Source organism: Heterocephalus glaber, unplaced genomic scaffold (genome assembly GCF_053883595.1).
Source record: "Heterocephalus glaber isolate CG9 unplaced genomic scaffold, H.glaber_assembly_v1.0 deba00001447, whole genome shotgun sequence".
In the NCBI taxonomy this organism is placed as follows: domain Eukaryota; kingdom Metazoa; phylum Chordata; class Mammalia; order Rodentia; family Bathyergidae; genus Heterocephalus; species Heterocephalus glaber.
The window spans coordinates 10,728,277-10,736,039 of NW_028258299.1; positions in this window are offsets into that span (position 1 = coordinate 10,728,277).

The following is a 7,763-nucleotide window of genomic DNA, read 5'->3' on the forward strand; positions in this document are numbered from 1 at the left end:
ACAGTATATAAAGGGACAGAAAGAAGGCAAGCTTGCTGCTGCTGCTGCTGCTGCTACTTGCTGTCTCACTATCTCCTACCTGCTTTGACATGACCCATTTCTCTTCTGAGATGCCCCTGTGCCATGCTACCCTGCCCTGGAGCTAGTCAACTATGGACTGAAACCTCTACAAACTGAGAGTTGAAATAAACCTTTCCTCCTTTAGCTTTTGGTCTTAGGTATTTTGTCTCATCAATGAGAAAAATACCTAAGACAGATGTTGTTACCAGAGAAATGCAGTCATTGTGATGTTACCTGGCTATGTGGTCCAGGAGCCTTTGCAACTGGCTTCCAGGAAGTGCTTGGAAAGGTTTAGAGATGCTGGCTAAAGAAGCAGCCTTGGACTGCTGCAAGCTGAACTTGATGGGAGATTCTAGTCTGAACTCAGAAGAACAGAATGCTGATTGAAATGCAGCCAGTGAAGAGTGGGCTCAGGAGGTTTCAGTTAGGAACAAGGATTGCATTAGCTGTTGGACTCCAGGTCGTATGTGTTATGCTGTGGGAGAAAACTTGTCTGCATTCTCCTCATGTCCAGAAACTTTGCAGGAGACTAAGATTAAGGGCAATAGACTAATTAATCTGGAGGCAAAAATTTCAAGGAAGTCTAATGTTGAGAAGGTGGCATGGCTACTGTTGGGGGCTTTTAGCCAGCTGCATCTTAAGAATCAATAACAAACAGACCAGCAGAATGATTTTAAAAGTTTTGAGTTTGTCCAGAAAGGAAATTCCACTAAAGTTGTGGCCTGCAAAGATGGAGAAGGGGAGAACTTGGTTGCTGAAATGACTGGCTTTAAAGGGCCATGTACTTTGGAACTAAACAATTAAAACAGTGGCCTGAGGGCAACACAAGAACCATGTTTTCAGAATGGTGGCAGCCTAGGCAATTTATTCCTTGGGATTGGGTTCACTGTGTCTAGTACTACAGGCACTTGACTTTTACTGCCAAGAGAGAAGGTAGCCTGGCTATTGTTCCAGCTGGCAGCAGACCTTGGCATCATCAACCTGGTGCTCATTTTAGGTGCATGCAAAATGCAAGAGTTGTGTGGTTAGGAAAGCTTCCAACCCAATTTCAAAAGAAGTCTTAGGAGGCCAGGCCGTGTGCCCCTGAAATGGCAGTGTGTGAAGGTGTGAGTGTGAACCCAAAGGTGCAGTGGCCAAAAAACATGGATTGTCGGAGGAAAGCAGCAAGGAGTGAGCAAAGCTGGTCCAAGAGAGAAGCCATGGGTGCTACAATCAATAGCAGTGCCACAGGGTTGGAGTCTTCCAAGCCCTTTAGAGTTTATATATTGTTACAAATTGCCCAGGAAGTTGGACACGGAACTACGGGATTTAATGTTTGCTCGGGTGGATTTTGGTCTTGCTTTGTTTCCATTCCTTTCTCTCTCCCTGTTTGTACCTTCTGGAATTAAAACTGTTTATCTTGTGTCATTGTATGTTGGAAGTGTTTAACTGTCTTTTCATTTGTGCAGGGGTTCAAATGTAAGAGTTTACCTTAAATCTCAGAGGAGACTCTAGATAGACTTGGACTTCTCAGCAGTGCTGAAACTTTTAAGACTTTGCCAACTTTTACAGATGGACTATGTTTTGCATAAAAGGATGTGCATGAGTCATTTGGGGGCCAGGGGAAGAACGTTATGGCTCATATCTAGATGTCCTCCCAAAGCCTAATGCAGTCATAGGTGGAAAGTTTCAAAAGTGGCTAGAATGGGGTATGTGAAAGTGGATTAAGGGTATGATATTGGGATTAAGGATGTGGATAAGGAAGCCCCACCCTAGGCATGAGTGGCACCAATCAATAGGCTTGTAGCCTGGATGAAATATAAATGGACAGAAAGAAGACAGGCTTGGTGCTGCTGCTTTCCTTTCTCCTCCCTGATTTCATTTGGACTGTTTCTCTTCTGTGATGCCCCTCTGCCATGCCACCCTGCCTTGGAGCCAGCTGACTATGGACTGAATCCTCTACAAATTGAGAGCTGAAATAAACCTTTCCCTCTTTAACTTTGGATGTGAGGCATTTTGTCTTGACAATGATAAAAGTAACTAAGACAATAATCCTGTATTCCAATCCATGAACATGGGATATCTTTTCATTTATTTGTGTCTTGAGGAAGTGTCTCTTTTGAACCACCAACAGAGAATTTATGTATATTATTTTAGATGCCACTCAAATGCCCTCTTGAACGAGTATTCAGAAATAAGTTCCAGGAAAAGTTTTACTTTTATGAGTACTTGGAATGTTCCTTCTTCATTTCTTCTATACATAAAAGAGAAATTAGTTAATTACTTGAGTTTTCTTTTTCTATTTGTTCCTATGTATCATGTAGGTAAATCTTAGTAATTACATAAAATCTGTTAGAATCTAATAATCAAAAAAGCCTGTTTATATTGGTACTTTTCTTCAGGTCTGAAGTTCTTATTGTAATTTATAATTTCTCCAGCCTTAATTTGTTTCTTACTTTATTGTATCCAATCTTATAAGCTGCTTGCAATCCATTGTGAACTGAAATGTGGCTCTAAAAGAAGAATTTTAAGTGAAAGATAAATATTACTATTATCAGCAATTTTATAGATGAGGAAAGTAAAGTCAAGAATGGATTAATAATGTCAAGAGATGACATAGCGCATAAGTGGAAGAATTAGGATTTAAATCTAGATGTCTGATGGTAATGTCCAAGCTTTTGACTCTCCTCTATGCCGATATGACTGGGTCACTCCCTGGCTTAGAGTGAGGAATTGAATGGACACATCTGGCCATAAATAATTCTCATATGGGCTAAGAATGACAAGGACTACAACAGGGAAGTTTGGGGGGTATGGAGAGCTAGGAAAGGTATCTAAGACCTCTGGAAATTGACAGGATATTAAATCCAAAGATCTCAATATATTACATGTAAGTCCATGAAGTAAGAACTTGTGAAGAGGATTCTAGATCTCTAGGAATTGTCTCATTTCTGAATTAAGAAATAGGGAGTACTGTGTGCTGAGTTCTTTTGATGTGCTCATCTAATCCTTGTGAGACTGACTTTTATAGTCTTGTGTTTAGCACCCATTTCTCTAGAAGAATCACCCTTCTCCATTCTGGGTGGTTCAGTAAAGGAGAGCCTCACTCCATTGCATTTCTGGTCATAGTACTGCATCCTGGACCACAGTGGAAGACAGGCTAGACTCAAGTAGGCCAAGTGAAGCCTTTTGAGGACTTTTTCAAAGGATCTTTTATGCAAAACATTCTCTTCCTTTGGTACATAAGCTGGAGGGACTTATGGGTGTTTTTGCTGCTACCAATGAAAAGAGGAAAGAAAGTGATCAACCTGTATGAAGTAAAAGAAGAGAAGAAAAATAACCTAGGCAATATTGTTTGAACGTCTCTATCTCCAGCCAGACCATGTGCTAGGCACACCTTCAATATTGTAGTTGTGAGAGCCAGTAAGTTCTCCTTTCTACTTATTTTAAACTGAATTTCTTCTACCCAAAGACAAAGTATAGTAAAATTGTGGACTGAAGTTTGAGTTTTCTCTCCATCATGTGCTAGTTGGGCATCCTTGAGCAAATCCCTTAATTCTCTGCTCATTTTCCCCTCTTTCGTCCACAGGTTCATAGGATTCTTATGAGGAATGGATGAGAAATTACATGCAAGTCACAGATGAGGGAGCCTGTCATACCTGATGGCCCTAAATACATAAACTTTTACAAATACTCAACAATTGTGTGTGTGTCTGTGTGTGTGTGTGTGTGTGTGTAGGGGTAGAAATCACTACCTTTACTTTATGAATGAGGCTCAGGAGGGACAAAGTAACTTACTAGATGTCCCACAGTTAATGTGTGAGGTCCTGGGTGTCTTCACAGGAACTCCCAGCTAAACAGGGGCTTCTGTTCACCTCATTGAATTGCTGCTTCCTGGCAGCAAAGGTGTGTGTGTGCATGTGTGTATGCATGTGCATGTGTTTGTGTAGGAGCCAGCCCATTCCCTCCAGCTGTCTTCCACCTTGCTGAGCCATGTGTGGAATCTTTCCGCAACCCTCTTTCCCCAGAAGACACCTTTCACATCCACCACCCTGTAGGGAGGATTCCTACAGCTGCGGGGAAGGGAGACTGCCAAGCTGCATTTGTTCAGGTGGATACAATAGCATCAGACATGTGTGGAGCTCAAATATTGAATCATAATTCTTCAGGCGTCTTTGTATTTAAATCATAGCTCTGTCAAGCCCATATTTGATATGCATTAATTAATGCTTCCTGTGAATTGTACTGGATTCTCCCCTCTGTGTGTGTGTGTGTGTGTGTGTGTGTGTGTGTGTGAGAGAGAGAGAGAGAGAGAGAGAAGATTCCTATAAATTAGAGTGCTCAACAATAAGCATCTGTTAGTGTCATATTCAGTGCTTGCCTCTCTGCAGCTGATGAGGGCTTCTTGGATGAGAGGGGTGGGTACAAGTTCATAGACAAATATAAATCATTTATGAGGAAATCACCTATATCAAATGAAGCTAATAATATTTCTTAATCCCTCAAAGCTGGGTCTCAAGCTGAGTTCCACAAGTAAAGCCAAACTCACGGTGGAAATTCATATTCCACCTCCAGCAACTCTGATCTTCTTTCAAAATGGTGGGAGCATTGTTGGCAAGCTATAGATGGTGTTTGAGGAGGAGATGATGGTGGGCTACATCAAGCGAATTCACAGATCCCACCATAAACAGAATCTGTCAATATCCCTTTAGGTAACATGGGAAAAATTGCCTATGATTTTCAATAGGGGAATTAATAAATGTACATGAGCATTAGACCATGCTTCTCATGGTGCCTAATCATGTTAGACTACAATGCAATGTCAGTGGAGGTGGAAATTAAGACCACTTGCAAGGTTGCTGCCACAGGAAGGAGATAAGGAATTGATAAAAGTTTGGTCAACTGGAGGAGAGTGCCAGACAGTGGGGATGGGTGGAGGTCTTAAACTCCTCTTATGCTTGGAGGGTGGGAGTGGGGGAGAGACATTTAATTTCACAGTTTGACCAATCTGCCGTTGAGTCTCAGCTCTGCACTTCTGTGTTGTATGACCTGGGATGAGCCAGGCTCCCTCTCTGGGGCTCAGTTTTCTTGTTTATTGGACAGTGAATATGTAATTCCTAAAGTATTCTTGGAATGATTACATTTTATGTGAGTACTATATATTTTATGTGTAAAGGGCTCTACTAAATTCTAATTTTCTCTCTTTTCCTCTATCACTTTCTCCTTCCCATTCCCCACACATTCTACTCTTTGCCTCCATCATGAAATTTATTGGAAGTTTTTATGAGTTATGGCTCATGCTATATAATGTTTTGGAGCCATGTTTAAATTAAGACCTTTCTTCTAAGACTGTGTAGATCATAGCAAAGAAAGTGCAGACAGCAATAAGCTTATCAATTATGAGATACAGCTAACTAGTCATAAAAATTCAAGCTTCTCCTTTCATAGAATCAGAAGAGAATGGCCACAGGGAAGTAGCTATCAAACCAAATAGCTATTATATTTTTCAGCATCTTCGGCATTAAAGTGGCGACATATGTTTAGTTTCCACCAATGAAATGTGAGCAGAAGAGACACGTGTCTCCTCCACAGTAAGATAATTAATGAATAGGTATGATTTTCCACTTTGTCATTCTTTTTCTAAGGGTTTGAGGTAGGTGAAGTTAGTGTTCTCAGAAACCTTTGTGTTGAACACAGAATTAACTTATACCCCTAACTTATCTCTTGGAGAAAGGCCACCTTCTGATCAAGAATTTGAATTCTGAACTCGAATGTGAAATAAACTCCCCTCATATCTGAGCCATATGCACTTTGACTCCTTTGTTATAGCAGCTACTGTTATTCTAATATATCTGGATAGTCCAAGATGGCGGATGATATTATTGGAAGTGAGATACCAAAGCCACAGACAGGATTTAATTACCCTGCAGTTTCAAATTAACTGCAGGCTAGACTAGATGAACTCTAAAGTCTTTTATTGCCCTACACTAATAACACTAATCTATCACTTCTAATAAATAGTTGCTGTATTTCAGGCCCCATGCTAAGCATTTTATGTCAATGGTTTTCTTTGGATGTTGTCATAATTCCATGAGGTATCTGCACCCAAAGATAAGAAGATTGGAAGCTTCTGGTGAGCATAAGAAACATGGATGGTGAGGAAATGCACAAGTAGCAGATTTGCATCCAAATTTTTTGATGTTAGAGTCTGAGTTTCTCCCCACTGAACCATACTGCCCCTCCATCTGCAACAGCATGATTTTGTGTGTGCCCTGTACATATAGTATCTTTGTTTAAAAAATTTGGCTATGGGAAATCTGTTGGAAAATAGTTCAATTTGTACTGCAGTAGTATTTTGTGTTGGTTCTGTCTAAGGAGAAGTGCTGGGAAGCAGCATCAATAGAGCTTCCACATGTATAAGATAGAGTCACACGTCTCATCAAGGTCTTCAGAGATCAGTATTCTCACTGTTTTATAGACAAGGAGGAGAATATTGGAGCTATGTAAAAGATTATCCACATGGCCTTTCATTCCTTTAACATGTATTTCCTGACTTTCTACTATGTGGCTGGGACTATGCTGGCCACAGAAAACTCCAGAGTAAACAAGACAAACCCGAGTCCTATGTGTTAGGAAATATGGTCTAGAAGCTGCTTCATGAGGTCATGAGCAACCTATTAGAGACTGGTTAAAAAAAATTTGGATGCCTACGTATCGAGGAAAATTGTAAGGGAGCTCTGACTTTGATAGACATTGAGCTAGATGTTCCTGGGATTTGTTTTTGCAGTGAAAATCAAGATATGTAATATCTATGTGATTGAAAGGACTGTCAGAAATGATTGGGGGAGAGCAAAAAACAAATGACAAGGAAAAGAAGGGAGCCAGAGAAAAGACTTTTTCTGCATCCAGAATCTGGTTGGTAGTAATTGTTTGATAAATATCAGCTATCATCAATTATTTTTAGAACAATTTCTACATCCTAAAAGGAATTTCAAATATTTCTTATCCACTGAGCAGCACTGTCTACAGCTCCCTGTAAGTGAAAGGACTCATTATTTATTAACCAGCCTCTGTTTTCCATGTTATCTTATTCCATATTCCATATTTTCTCATGTAACTCTCCCAGTAATTTTACAAGGTAGTATATCAGCACGGATAGGTTAGGCTATTATTCAGCAACAGGTACTCCCCAAATCTTGGTGGTTTAAAACCGTAAAGGTTTGTTTTTTATTCTTGCTACATGTCCATCACAGGTTGGCTGCTGACTCTCTTCATTGTTGCCTTTGTTTTCATGGTGGGACTTAGAGTGATGAGGCAGCCACAGTGACCACTGAGGGTGTCAGGGCAGAGGGAAAGGAGAAAATGGCGGTGAGCACACAGGCCCTCAAAGCTTCTGCCTGGGGACAGCACAAGTCACTGCTGTCCATATTTCATCCGACAGCACAAGTCAGGGTCCTTGCTGAGTCTAATTGGGACGAGACAGAGTGGTCCTAATGTGTGCTCAAAATGACAGACTGCAATCCTCACGGCTGCTTCAGAAACATGTCACTTACCGTGCTCTGCAGATGGGGAAGGGCTTTTTTGGGGGAGGTGCTAAGTGACTTCTTGGAGGTGAGACCAGAGGGAAGTGGATTTGAACCCCATCTACCTGACTCCAAACCCTGTTCCCACACACACCACCTATTCTCAGGATGCTGTCTTCCTTCCTGCTCACAGACCCTGCC